The 12,257-nt window shown below is 38.2% G+C and overlaps 1 protein-coding gene across 1 annotated transcript in view; it reads right to left on the reverse strand.

Annotated features, from left to right (window-relative positions):
* Positions 1 to 12,257, reverse strand: part of LOC124156550 — a 1,117,512-nt gene that overhangs the window by 542,712 nt on the left and 562,543 nt on the right. Inside the window, exon 7 of the mRNA XM_046531158.1 lies at positions 8,188 to 8,264. The gene's annotated coding sequence lies outside the window, so the exon portion shown is untranslated. The remainder of the gene's footprint in view (positions 1 to 8,187; positions 8,265 to 12,257) is intronic.

The following is a 12,257-nucleotide window of genomic DNA, read 5'->3' on the forward strand; positions in this document are numbered from 1 at the left end:
TCTGCCAGGGGTTGCAAGGAGAGAGAGAGAGAGAGAAAACCCTGCTTCCTCCATCATTTCTAGTCCCAGCCATTTCAATCCGGCTCATTCCTAACCCGACTTCTCTCTAAAACCCCTCCAGCTTACCAGCACACACTCCAGCAGACAGACAGACACCTTCCAACAATCCCTTTTCTCTCTCCATCGCGACAAATCAAATCCAGTGCCACTTCCTTCCAAAATTAAATTTGTCACTGCGACCTCGTCTCATATCCTGGTGGAGTGGATCGGAGAGGGCAATTCTCGCTCGCGCTTGGATCGCAATGATAATTCGAGGGATTTGCGGAGGAAGTGATCCTATATACCTACTCTATCCCACCCCTCCTCCTTCCCGGACTTTTTTTTAACCTTCACTGAGTCTACATCGTGCGTCACAGATAAACGAGCTGATTTCAATTGTAATTATACCGGACGATATTTGCAAGAAGTGGTAGAGTTAGACTGTCTTCTTTACAATATCCTATTTACGAGTTGTGTTCAGAAAATTATGAGAATTTTAATTTTAAAATCAATAACTTAAAATTTGTTTATTCGAATAGTTTCGACAGTTTAGATATTCTGACGTACACTGTCGAAACCACGGCCGTGATTTAATAAAATAATTCTGTTGGAAAACGACGTTTAAGCTAGTCATACAAAATGGTCTAGGGATTCGACAAAGTGTCGCCGGAAACCACAAACGTCAAGAGAGTTTTAATAATAAAAAAATTATTTATTTGCATTACTACTGTTGCCTTCAAAATAGCCCCAATTAGGTATTAATTTGTATGTTTTTTTTAACCATTTATTTCCCTTTTTCCACGTTTTAATCTGTCGTTGATGTGCTAGTTTGTCAATTTCATCGTCTTTAAGGCCATCTTTGAAAAACTTTAACCACTCGCAAATTACTTTTTTTTACATATAGCAGGCAAACCATAGGTCTTTGTTAATATTTAACATTTTTTACAATTTTATTGCTAATCATTCTTTCTTTGCATTCATTTTTTGATCTATTTTGATTTCCTCAAGCTGATAAAAACACGTCTAACCTCAGCGGCTGCCGCAGACAAAGCAGATGGATGGATGCAGCTGAAATTTTCATCACACTTCAGGGGCGTATACGCTCACATAATTAAAAAAAATGGCATTCGGACTTTCAGGCCCGTGAAATTTAAAATTTCCGCTATTTTCTCAAAGACCTAATGACTAATACTAATACCTCATACTAATAGAGTAAAAATACAGTGAATCGAATAGATGAGTTATGTAATCAGGGAATCTAAGCTAATTAGAAATTATGATATCAATAACCTCTTCATAGATGGCACACAAGTAATCGCTGACGCAGGAAAGGACATGATTGAATTGCTCAAACGATGTTTCAAGCCTCACAGTAATTAAAATAAGACACGAGCAAGAGGAGGACGAAAATAATAAAATAAATTTTACAGAATTAGGGGTAAGAAAAGGTTGTGGAAATATAAACATGCACAGTATCTAATCGTTTAGGTGATTTCTGAGGGTAAGTCACGCAATGACCCCGTGAGCTCCAATCATTAAAACATGCTATATTAAAGTCAGCTAAAGCCGGCAGGCACCATTATCATAACAAAGTATAAGATAGTGAAATCCGTTCCACACTTTATTGAGCTAATATAAAACCTTACTCACTGCCTTTAAGGCTTCTGTGTACAATAGTAGTAACCTATTTAGAAAAAAATACGGGAAATTTTAGGGAATACAGCATTTGAAACAAAAAATTGCTACATCTAGGCAGTTAAAATGCTGGTAGTTACTAAATTTGAAAACAGAATCATTATTTTTTCGTCTCTATATTTCATATCCGGAACACACCCACGAGTAGAATACGTATAGTGGTGCAGGCGCTAAACCAGAGCTCTCTTCTGGGATTAATCCATCCATGACAAACGAGGAGTGGAAACGCGATACGCCAGAATTATTGTCTTTACACTATGCCGAAGCGACAAAATGGTTTTCAAGCGCAAATCCACGGATACAATGCAAGCGACAACTCTCGATTACAATGTCGCGGCAAGGAAACAAGCTTTGCTTGGAGATGCGCCGGATGAGATTTGAATATCTCCAGCCCTCGGGGAGCTTCGAAACAAAGCGCTCGAGGGCAAAGCACTGAGCTGAAACAATGGAGGAGCATTGCATATCGGACGGAATTCACACCTACGGAGTCATACATCATGAAAACTATCATTTAACGGCATTTTGAAATCTGGAACTGACTGCGACAGCTTTTTCTCTGAGCGCTCTGAATGTGATTCGGGATTGTGGATGATTAAACGTGACTTAAGTGCCTCCCGCTCGCTACTTAACACAATGCTACGCGCTGTGAATTTATCGTGACACTTTACGTTGCTGCTTCTTCTCTCTCAAAAGTGCTTCTAATTTCATGAATAAAGTGTTCATAATAAAAATAATTCCATAAGGACCTTAGAAAGCAATCAAATAATTATTCATTTGCAATAATGAGTGAAAGTTTCCTTACGCATCATTGATAAGCAATAATTCAGAGAAGGAAGGTCAAGAAAAGAATTTTCAAGTTTCAGAAATTCAAGAAAAGGTTTTATTTAATATCATATCCAAATTCGACATTTTTAAACTATAACATAAAATTATGGTCAACTAAAAGACCCTACTACGAGAAATACAGCATCTTACCTCTATCTAACGATTGGAATAAATGTCACTTCTTTTTCTTGAAATACGACTACTACAAAATCAATTAATAAAGCCCAGTATTGTAATAAAAGAGTGCTTACCACGTTCCAGTGGCCACAAAAGTATTACAAATAGCAGGGAAATCAATATGGAGAATACAACCGAAAATACATAATGATGCTTGATAATAGCTATGATACATGTGAAATAATTGGTCCTGGTGCGAGAATTGATCTAACCAGGAACAGGGCTTTTATTTATAAATATCTAAATTAAGTTTTATTCTCAAAACTCAGTCGAAAATTGAGTCAAATTGAAACAAATAATATTTAGCACAGGTACTTCACACTAAATGATCAAACGTGTGATTCCGGAGTGGCTAGGAGAGGTCGCGGTGTGTCTATGCAATCTAGTAGGCTGGCTGCACAGCATCATAATTCGATTTCTTGATACAACTGTGGGTATTCGTAAGAACTATGTATCCACAATGAGATTTCCTTCCCGAATGCCTGCTGCGGCAACTGATTGGATGGAGTTAACTTGATAACCAGCATCAATCATTGAAGTTAACAGAGCCATTCATTTAGCTCGCGGTGTTACCTTCCAGTGCAAGCTAGCGAGTTCCATTACGCTCACCGTTGGCCGCGTAGGAATAGTGCCCACCATACCTGGCTCCCTTTAATTGGCCCTCTCTTCCCTATTGGTAATTAATTTCCTCGCCATGCCCCATTGTGACACTTAATGAACGTCGATGTGGCGTCTCCCTGAGAGTCCAATCACGACTCATCTCTTTCCTCTCGTAGCAACTGCATACGCCGCTCATTGCTGATCACTCATCTCAACAGGAAACTTAGATTTCACTGTAATAATTAGTTCCCATAATGTGTATAAACTCTTCCTGGGATACCGCGTGGGTAAGATTTTGTAAGAGCACCAAAAATGAAGCCAAAAATTAAGCGCCATTAATAAATAAAATGAATATTCTTGTTTATATCGTGAATTTACTAATTTCATATAACTATACTATCTCACCTGATGATCACAGCTCCTGTAATGAAATTCTAGCATTTTAAATACGGTGAGCATTATGACATTAAATACTCGTAATTTATGACTAACAATTTGACTGCCAAAGTCAGTATTTAGGTGCATCAAAAACTGTAATGACATTAGAATTAGACATAATCATTAGATTACCAAATCAACAATACAACACAGGGAATTAGTGCGTCCAGACCATAAACCTGTAGTAGGGTTGAAAAAAAGTTGATGAAATAAATGTTATTGGTTTTCTCATGAGCCAGAACCAAAGTATCTCCTTCCAGTCGAGAAATTATTTACAAACCGCTGTCCTCGCATGCTGTTACGTGATTTTGTCACCGCGCCACGGGCGAACCGGCCGTGGGCCGACCCGGCTGCGGCCTTTTGTCGACACGCGACAGCAGCCGGCAATCTAAAGAAGCGGTGTACTCTCACTTTAATGCGGTTTCCATTTTGGTTCACTCCCGCGAGAAAAGAGAGAGAAATTTATAGGGTTACACCTCCCTCTCTCTATCTCTCTCTCTCTGTATAACGCTACGCATACGTCTCTCGTCCCATCTCCTAACCCTTTTTTATTTCCATCCCTGTATCTATCACATCCCCCTCTCAACCCCTTCAAAAACACACACAGAGTAAAAGCTCGCTCACCGCCCTTACACTATTTTCGTGATAAAACCCCCGTCAAGACCGAGAGGAGGATAATAATTAAGCATTAAAACAATCCGTTGCCGGGGCAACTAACGGCGCGGCACCGTATTAACCTCCATGCCCTCTTAACGCCTCCCCCCTCGCGCCCCCTTCGCCTCCCCCCCTTCTCCCCCTGGAACAGACGACGCCTCTCACCCCCGCCTTCTCGATCTCTATTAATATTCTCTTTTGCGACAAAGGGTCCTTTGTCCCGGTGCCGCCGCGGCGCCCCTCATGCATTCCTCGGTTTATTCACACACTGGCCACCCCCTCCCCCATCGCCTCCCTAAAGGCTAGGGTTACACCTCCACCACCACCTCACGTGAAATCCCCCTAGCGGCGGCCTCGGAGGCGGCGAAGAAGAGAAGAAAAAAAAGTAACAATTCCCTCGCATACACCTACGTGTACGTGCTCGGGGCAAGAAAGATATTCCTTTCCCAGAATTGCTTTAGGTGACTCTGTGCCGCAAAAAGCATTTTAGGGTAAGAGAGAGGAATTGACCTTTCCCCTTCCGGCTATCCTGTCTTCCTACTCAGTTTCAAGCAGAGGTCTGGTAATTTCGCTTGATATACGTAGCGCTCGTAAAGTTTCGGTGCAACAAAATTTTGAAATCATCTCCTTCTCCCTAGCCTCATTTCCTATTAAAAGGGAGCTGTGATAAAAAATAAAAGTAAAAATTGGGCAAATAGCTAGATTTAATTTTACACTTGTAAACGGATGATTTTTCATAATCGCATTTTAAGCATGATTTTTGGACACGATAAATATGTAAATTATTCTTTAATACATGATTATTGCGCCATTAAAAAGGTGTATAATCGTGAACTCATTTCACTATTGGCTCTTAAGTTTGTGTACTGAGAGACATATCTAGATCAGTTTATACATCTGGCCTAACACCTTGCGAGCCGTCTCTAGGGTGTCCGGCAGATGGTGACCAATCACCAGCATGCATCATGCAAGAGGATCCTCACATCTACATCACACGGTCATACGAAAATAATACGCATAATAAGAAAAATATACTTCCACACTCGTGCAAAGGCATAAAAATGCCAAAACTTTGCCATTTTTTCTCCAAAACAATCCAAGGTTAGAACATTAGAGCCGCACTATATTTCCAGGTCCAACAGTAGCGATAGATTAAGAGATATGCTTTGCCGAACGGATAGATATGGGAATTTGTTTTTCCCCCGAACCATAAAGGACTTTAATAAAGGCTAGTCGTAATTTCGTTAGAGCATTTCCTTTTTATGTGGAAATGGCTGATGTCCTCACATCGCCTGCCGCACGCCCTCTAGGCGGATTGTGGGGTTTTACGTAGATGTAGATGAACAATGGAAAAGTAAAAACATGGAATGAGTCGTCCTAGCGAGTGACGCCATTAATTTTATTGATCGAGACACTGTTGCTTTTCTTGATAGTATTTTGAAAGAACGACATTTTAAATTTTTCTATATTGCAGTCCATTATTTTTTTATCGTGATCACGCCTTCCATTGTACGACGGCAAGCAAAGGATATGTTTCACGCGTTCTGAGAAAAAAATGTTCTTTCCGATAGAGATTCCCATCCAAACTCACCCAACGTATTGGAAACGCTGCACTTTTTATGATAACAGCTCATCACGAATATGGTCGCCCTCCGCTGAAATCTATTGATTTCAACTATCAGCACTCTATTCATTAAGGGTATCAATTAGCAGTATTATTCAAATTGCGTGGAGAACAAATATTATGAGTTGAAGTGAAGGGGTTGGATTGAGGATTAAATCACATGTTCACCGATTAGATATAGAGGTAGCGTGGCATTCGTATGGTATGTTTCATTATTCAACTTAAAAGTTTTGCGATACCCTATCGAAAAATGTATATTGTGTATTTTATACCCCTATCATTTAAGCGTCTTAATTAATGCAGTTTTCAACAAAAATTGTCCGGGCTGCAAATACGATTTAATCGATTACATGCTCTGATGTCTTGGCTATAAAATGGCCACTCATCTCATGTCTCAATCATGAAATTTTATTAGTCAGTATCTATTACACCAGTATTTATAAATTACATCCTGTTTTGCATTCAGTGGTAAATGAAGGGGGGGGGGGGGGGAGGATATCCCCTCTCTTAATTTCTGGAAAAAACAAGAAAGCCGGTAATCCTTAATGTGGCTCTCCAAAGAAAGTTTTATATCATAAATTAAGCAAACTATGTTATAAATAGAATTGATGAATATCAAAAGGCCACTTGTCTACGCAAATGAGACTTCAGGTGCTTGGTATTTCGTACCATCAAAGCGTCCAGAAAAGTAATGAACTTCCGAAAAACATTGGCCTAAATCCGCCCCTTATAGAAACTTGATTTCGGTTCTCCGAGAGCTTACCTATTGTACCACTGCGGCGCGTAGTCTGTTTTTGTGGAAAGGCTTCACATTGATCGGAGGCGAAGCATTCCATGTATCATTTCAATGAAAGGCGATTTTCCAGAGGAAGGAATGGCGAGCAACAGTATCCAGCAAACGTTTTTGATCCCATCCATATCCACGCACTGATATGTGCACACCCGTGAACGAAAAGTGGGGCAAAACAGCTTTCCTTTGGCTCCAATTTCCATCACGCGCATGTTTCGGGATAAAAAAATAGCCATTAATTCCATTCAATCTTTCGGAAGATGCATCTTATCTCTCTAAGCGTACCTTTTTTCTCCCTGTGGCCGAGCCTAGTGAATAATACGCGATTGGCAAATCAGTTATTCTCCCGCCAACTCCCATGTTTCCAGAGTTTATCGTTTTGGATGATTAATTACGAGCCGCAAACCATCAATTACGATTATTAGGATACATAACTGTCGAGCAAATGATATGGACACCCAATCAAATATTTCTGGGCTTGCTATTTCCTTTATTGCTATCATTCTCCCAATGCACTCTCAGTTATTATCTTTAGGCGCAGTTCATTTGGTACGAACCAGATGGCTCCGGGGAGTTGATACAATAAAACACTAACAAACCATCGTCCAAAGTACCTCTTTGACTGAATTCCGCCAGTTTTATTCCCATTGTTTTACTTCTATTGTCTCTTTTTGTTCCCCGCAATTCATATTTCATTTATGTTGCAATCATTTACTATTGAAACAGGGAAATAGTTGGCAAAAGTTTCATTTCATAGGCTTAAATTTGCAGTACCTATTAGACTAGAAATATTACCATAAAACGAAAAAATAAAATCAAAGAAAGCTACAGACACTTCGTAAAATGTTTACCGTAAAGAAGATTCCATGTTAATGCCAATGAAGCGGCTGGTTAAAAAATGAATACTAAGTATCCTACAAACAAAACTATCCGAACCCTCAAAATATCTCAGCTTAAACTACTTCTAATGACGTTCATCGAAAACTCAATCAATATTAATACAAACACTTGTACCTCTCATTCTTTATTTCCACCAGCCTTGGCGGAATGAACAGTTCCGTTAAAAAGTAATAATGTGCGGATAAAATGTCTTACCTTAAATAACGCTAGATAAATTTTGAACAAACTTTTCGAGCTCAATAGCAAATAAACACCAATTAGCAAGTGTTTGGAATTACAAAGATTTTTCAAACGCCCGTGCTTGAGTAAGAATTAATTCAGAAAATACCTTAAAACGTTTCAAAGATTAAGACGAGAAATCTCGTAACTTCATGCGATAGATACTAATCAATAAAAACTCAATGACACGCATCAAAAATGGCAAATGGCCCACTGAAACACTCACCGGCTTAGCTGTTTTTTGTGTCCGCCCGTGGTCTGTTCAAAGTCTCATGAACCGAAACTTGCGGGAGCATGAACTTCCTGCAATGGAATAAAAATATCAAGGTCATTCACTATTACGACGACATACCAAATGCAAAGACCTTTTTATTGGCCACAAAATATGATATTTGAAGGCAAATCCGTAGGTTATGAAACCACTTTCAATTCAAGGCATCGGGGATAATTCTCATGAGCATAAAGGGCCACTTCCTTAAACCTAGAACTACATCATGGGGATGAATCCGGCACCAAACTTCATAATGGCGGAAATTTCTCCCTCACTGCTATTTATGAACATACGTAGATTTTATAACATTTTTTTCTTAGCTCCAGCTCGGCATATCTACATTTCTTCGATTCATTATTTTAACACAGAATAGAAAAGGGGCAAAAAAAGAATTAAACTCTTCCTGGTTGGTTCTGATAAATTATATGAAATCCAGTCACAGCGTTTTATAGAATACAAATGGCGTAAGAGTTTTCCAGAAGAACAAAACTTGCTAGAGAAAACATGAAAGATTTATCACTATATTTTTTTCTCTTCTGGGTCTAAGGTGATTCTTAATATGTTTTTTTCTTGGACAACCTTCATGAGAGACCATCACAGGACCTTATCCTTTAATAAACTGTGGATCAAGCGGTTATTTATTCATAATATGTGCATCATTTATCTCGTTTTTCAATCTTCAGCTTCCAAATAAAGACCTTGACATGGAATTTTAATTTAATAACTAATTTTACTTTAGATGCTACTTTGCTTTTTTTTTAATTCTATCAATGAAAACTAAATTCACTTTTCCTATTATTGCTAAGTAATACTATGAGACTCATATAAATGTATCATTCCAAACGCTTTATTAAAGCCTACTCCTAAATAAAGACTAAATATAAGAGATATTTCCGTTTAAATTTATCGGAGAGCAAGTTTTTATCTCGAAACCAACTCAACTGAGATATAATTTTTCATACCTTTCTCATGTTGACAGTTATTTTTTCCACCTACTTAGGTAAAACCTCTAGCCCATTACGCCTCGGAAAAGATATTGTTATGCAAATAGAACTTGTTACTTTTCAGTCATAGCCTGTAATCAGTCGGTGGATATTCATCACATTTAATTACGATTCGTCCCGATCTCATGCCAGTCATCATATTTCTACAGAACTTGCTGTTCGATATCCCAATCTTAAAAATGAGGAACATCCACGTGAATCATGCGATTTTCACGCACTCAGTGTGGAGGGGGGGGGGGGATTTCAATCCCCTGAGCCACCTTGAACTTCGAGAATTTTTGCTAGGGCTTATCCAAATGCATCCCCCCCCCCCGGAATCCTCAGGTCAGAAGCCAAGAATATAATCTGAGGTTTCAGGCGAGATGGAATGGAAACGTGACATAATGAAGAAGCAGGAGCAATTTCCACAATTTTAAATTTACGAGCGGGCTTCTCCCGGTCTTTTCAATGCAGGTCCACAGAGGGATAGGCGCGTTTCTAATTTTAAAATGTAGAAAAAAAGGCGGGGTCTTATGTACAAATTTAATTGGAATATTCATGTACAAATTGAGGTCAGAGGACCTCTTTAAACACAACATTGGAAGTAATTACACTATCCTCTGTTAAACGCACATGATGACTCATACTTACGTATCAACAGGAGACTTGAATGTGGAATCAGCCGCATTTTGATAAAAGTTATTTAAAGAATGCGAGATACTGTTGCAAATGAACAAATTAATCAGTTTGTGCGCCGTTAACGTCAGGAATATTTACCGGATTTTGTTTTTTTTTGTTTTTATTTAATTATTTAAAATCCAATTTTTAGGAAACAATAGCAATATTTAGGAAGTAAGCTATGCCGTCGCATGTTCTCTGATAAATTCTGTGCATTTTGGTACCTCATTTGTAGACTTTGGTTGCGCATAAGTTGAGAAAAAGGTATCTTTACAGTAGAAATAATATAGAAGATTGGTTCTACCGGTTTCGCTTTACAGCATCATCAGGTACAATATATCAAGTATGCAACGTCTTAAATAGAAAAGGCAGGATGGGGGCCCGTCTTACCACCCCCATCCTGCATTTCCTATTTAAGACGTTGCACATTTGGTATATTGTACCTGATGATGCTGTAAAGTGAAACCGGTAGTACCAATAAATTTAAAATTGTGGAAATTGCTCCTGCTTCTTCATTCAGAAGCCAAGAGTTCCATCAGAAAGGCTGAACAGCACCTCCTATGAAAAACAAGGAATCACAAAAAAGGACGTAGCAAAATTATTTTATTTAAAAACCAAGTGGAAAATAATAAAATGAGTCTAATTAGAGGAAGTAAGATCATTTAAAGCTGAAAATAGCTCAAGTAAAGGAGTCAATAACCGATTCAATGTGCCGAAACGAGGGAGAAGAAAAACATACGGAAAGATTGATAAGAAGTGCCCAGAAGAGAAATAGGAAGCGTCAAAAATGTACAAAGACATAAGAATGAAGGAGAAAAATAAGGAGAAGATTCGACGGATTGCAGGAGAAGGAAATGGTTGTTGAGGAGAGGAAACTTCTGGAAGTGATAACGAAGAGACAAGGGTAAGTGGTTGGGAAAGGTTTTGAGTGGAAGAGAATGTTCAAGTCCGAGACGGTGGGTTGGTAGGGGAGGTGGGCTAAAGGAGTTTTAGGAACTTAATATTTGAGACGAAGAGAGTTGGGTCATATTGAGATAGGCGCAATGGAGATTATATGTTGTCTGGTGAGCAAGAAAAGGTTTTTGTAGTTTGAATTTCATTACCGACGCACAAATTCCTATGGTTCATGATATGTGAGACAGAATTGTTTCAATTCATCTTCATGTTACAGTTTCACCAGAATATGATGCATAATAGGTAAAACATTCAATATTATAACGCTCCTTTAAAAGTGATAACGATATTCAGCTCACACGAGAATCTTAAGATTTTACTAATTTATTTCTGCACGATAAGATTCCTTTCACTCAAATTCTCAAGGAGAGCATACTTTGATCAAATGGTTTTTGAGTCGAATTAATAAAGAAGTTCTTTTTGAGTCCTCACCGCTTACATGAAATATTTTTTCATTTTATTCTCATAAAGGAAGTAATATATGCCATCCATACGCACCATGCTATAAAAAATGTGTAGTACACATGTTGATTGCACTTAAAATGCAATTTTGAGAATAATCTCGCAAAATATAATCCACTAGAAGATACACCTCCATTAAAGCAGAAAATATTTTCCCGAGATCCCTCACTCCGCAATTCAATAAACATATTATTTGGATATATTGTATAAATACTCGAGTCACTAATTGTTGAAAATTATCTCCCATTCTTAATCTCTAAATATCTCTTATTCAAGCTTAACAATTGTTCGAAAGATGTAATTAAAATTCCCTCAAGAAGGTATGCATACTATAAATTGTGAATTTCGCCATTCATGATGAAGGTGAAAACCTAATTACTTTCCATTCCCTTCAACAACAACTCTTTTAGCGTTTCAGTTCTTCATTTGAATTTTAGACGAAATCGTTCTACTATAAGCTTTAGCATATAAGATCCTTTTTGAAGGTTTACATCCAATTTATTTTCACTCTTTATAACGTTTGACAACTGCACGACCACAACCAAACGTTTGCATGCATAAATGCTCAACTCGCGATGAAAGAATCTCGTCGCTAGCTATCTTGAATCTTTTATTACTGTGGGATGTTACTTCTTTTCGCCTATTGTAACCTCTCCCCCCTCCTGTCATGACCCCTCGAGTGTCCCTGACCTCTTTCCCACCATTGTTGACTACAAAATGATTTACCCTCTACATTTTTTTTATTTTTTTAATGTCCAACCGTATTTTTCTGATCACACGTACTATGATTAATATACTGCCTTTCCGAAACTTGAGTCCGTGAGCAAAAGGGTGCAATTATAGCTTCGTTGTTACTAAAAGTGATGAGAATGAATTGTTTTTTTTCTTCTTATTTTGACCTCGTTTAATACATGTTAAAATATTTCCTGGAAACCTTCTTCTTATTCC

This window comes from Ischnura elegans, chromosome 3 (assembly GCF_921293095.1).
Source record: "Ischnura elegans chromosome 3, ioIscEleg1.1, whole genome shotgun sequence".
Classification (NCBI taxonomy): domain Eukaryota; kingdom Metazoa; phylum Arthropoda; class Insecta; order Odonata; family Coenagrionidae; genus Ischnura; species Ischnura elegans.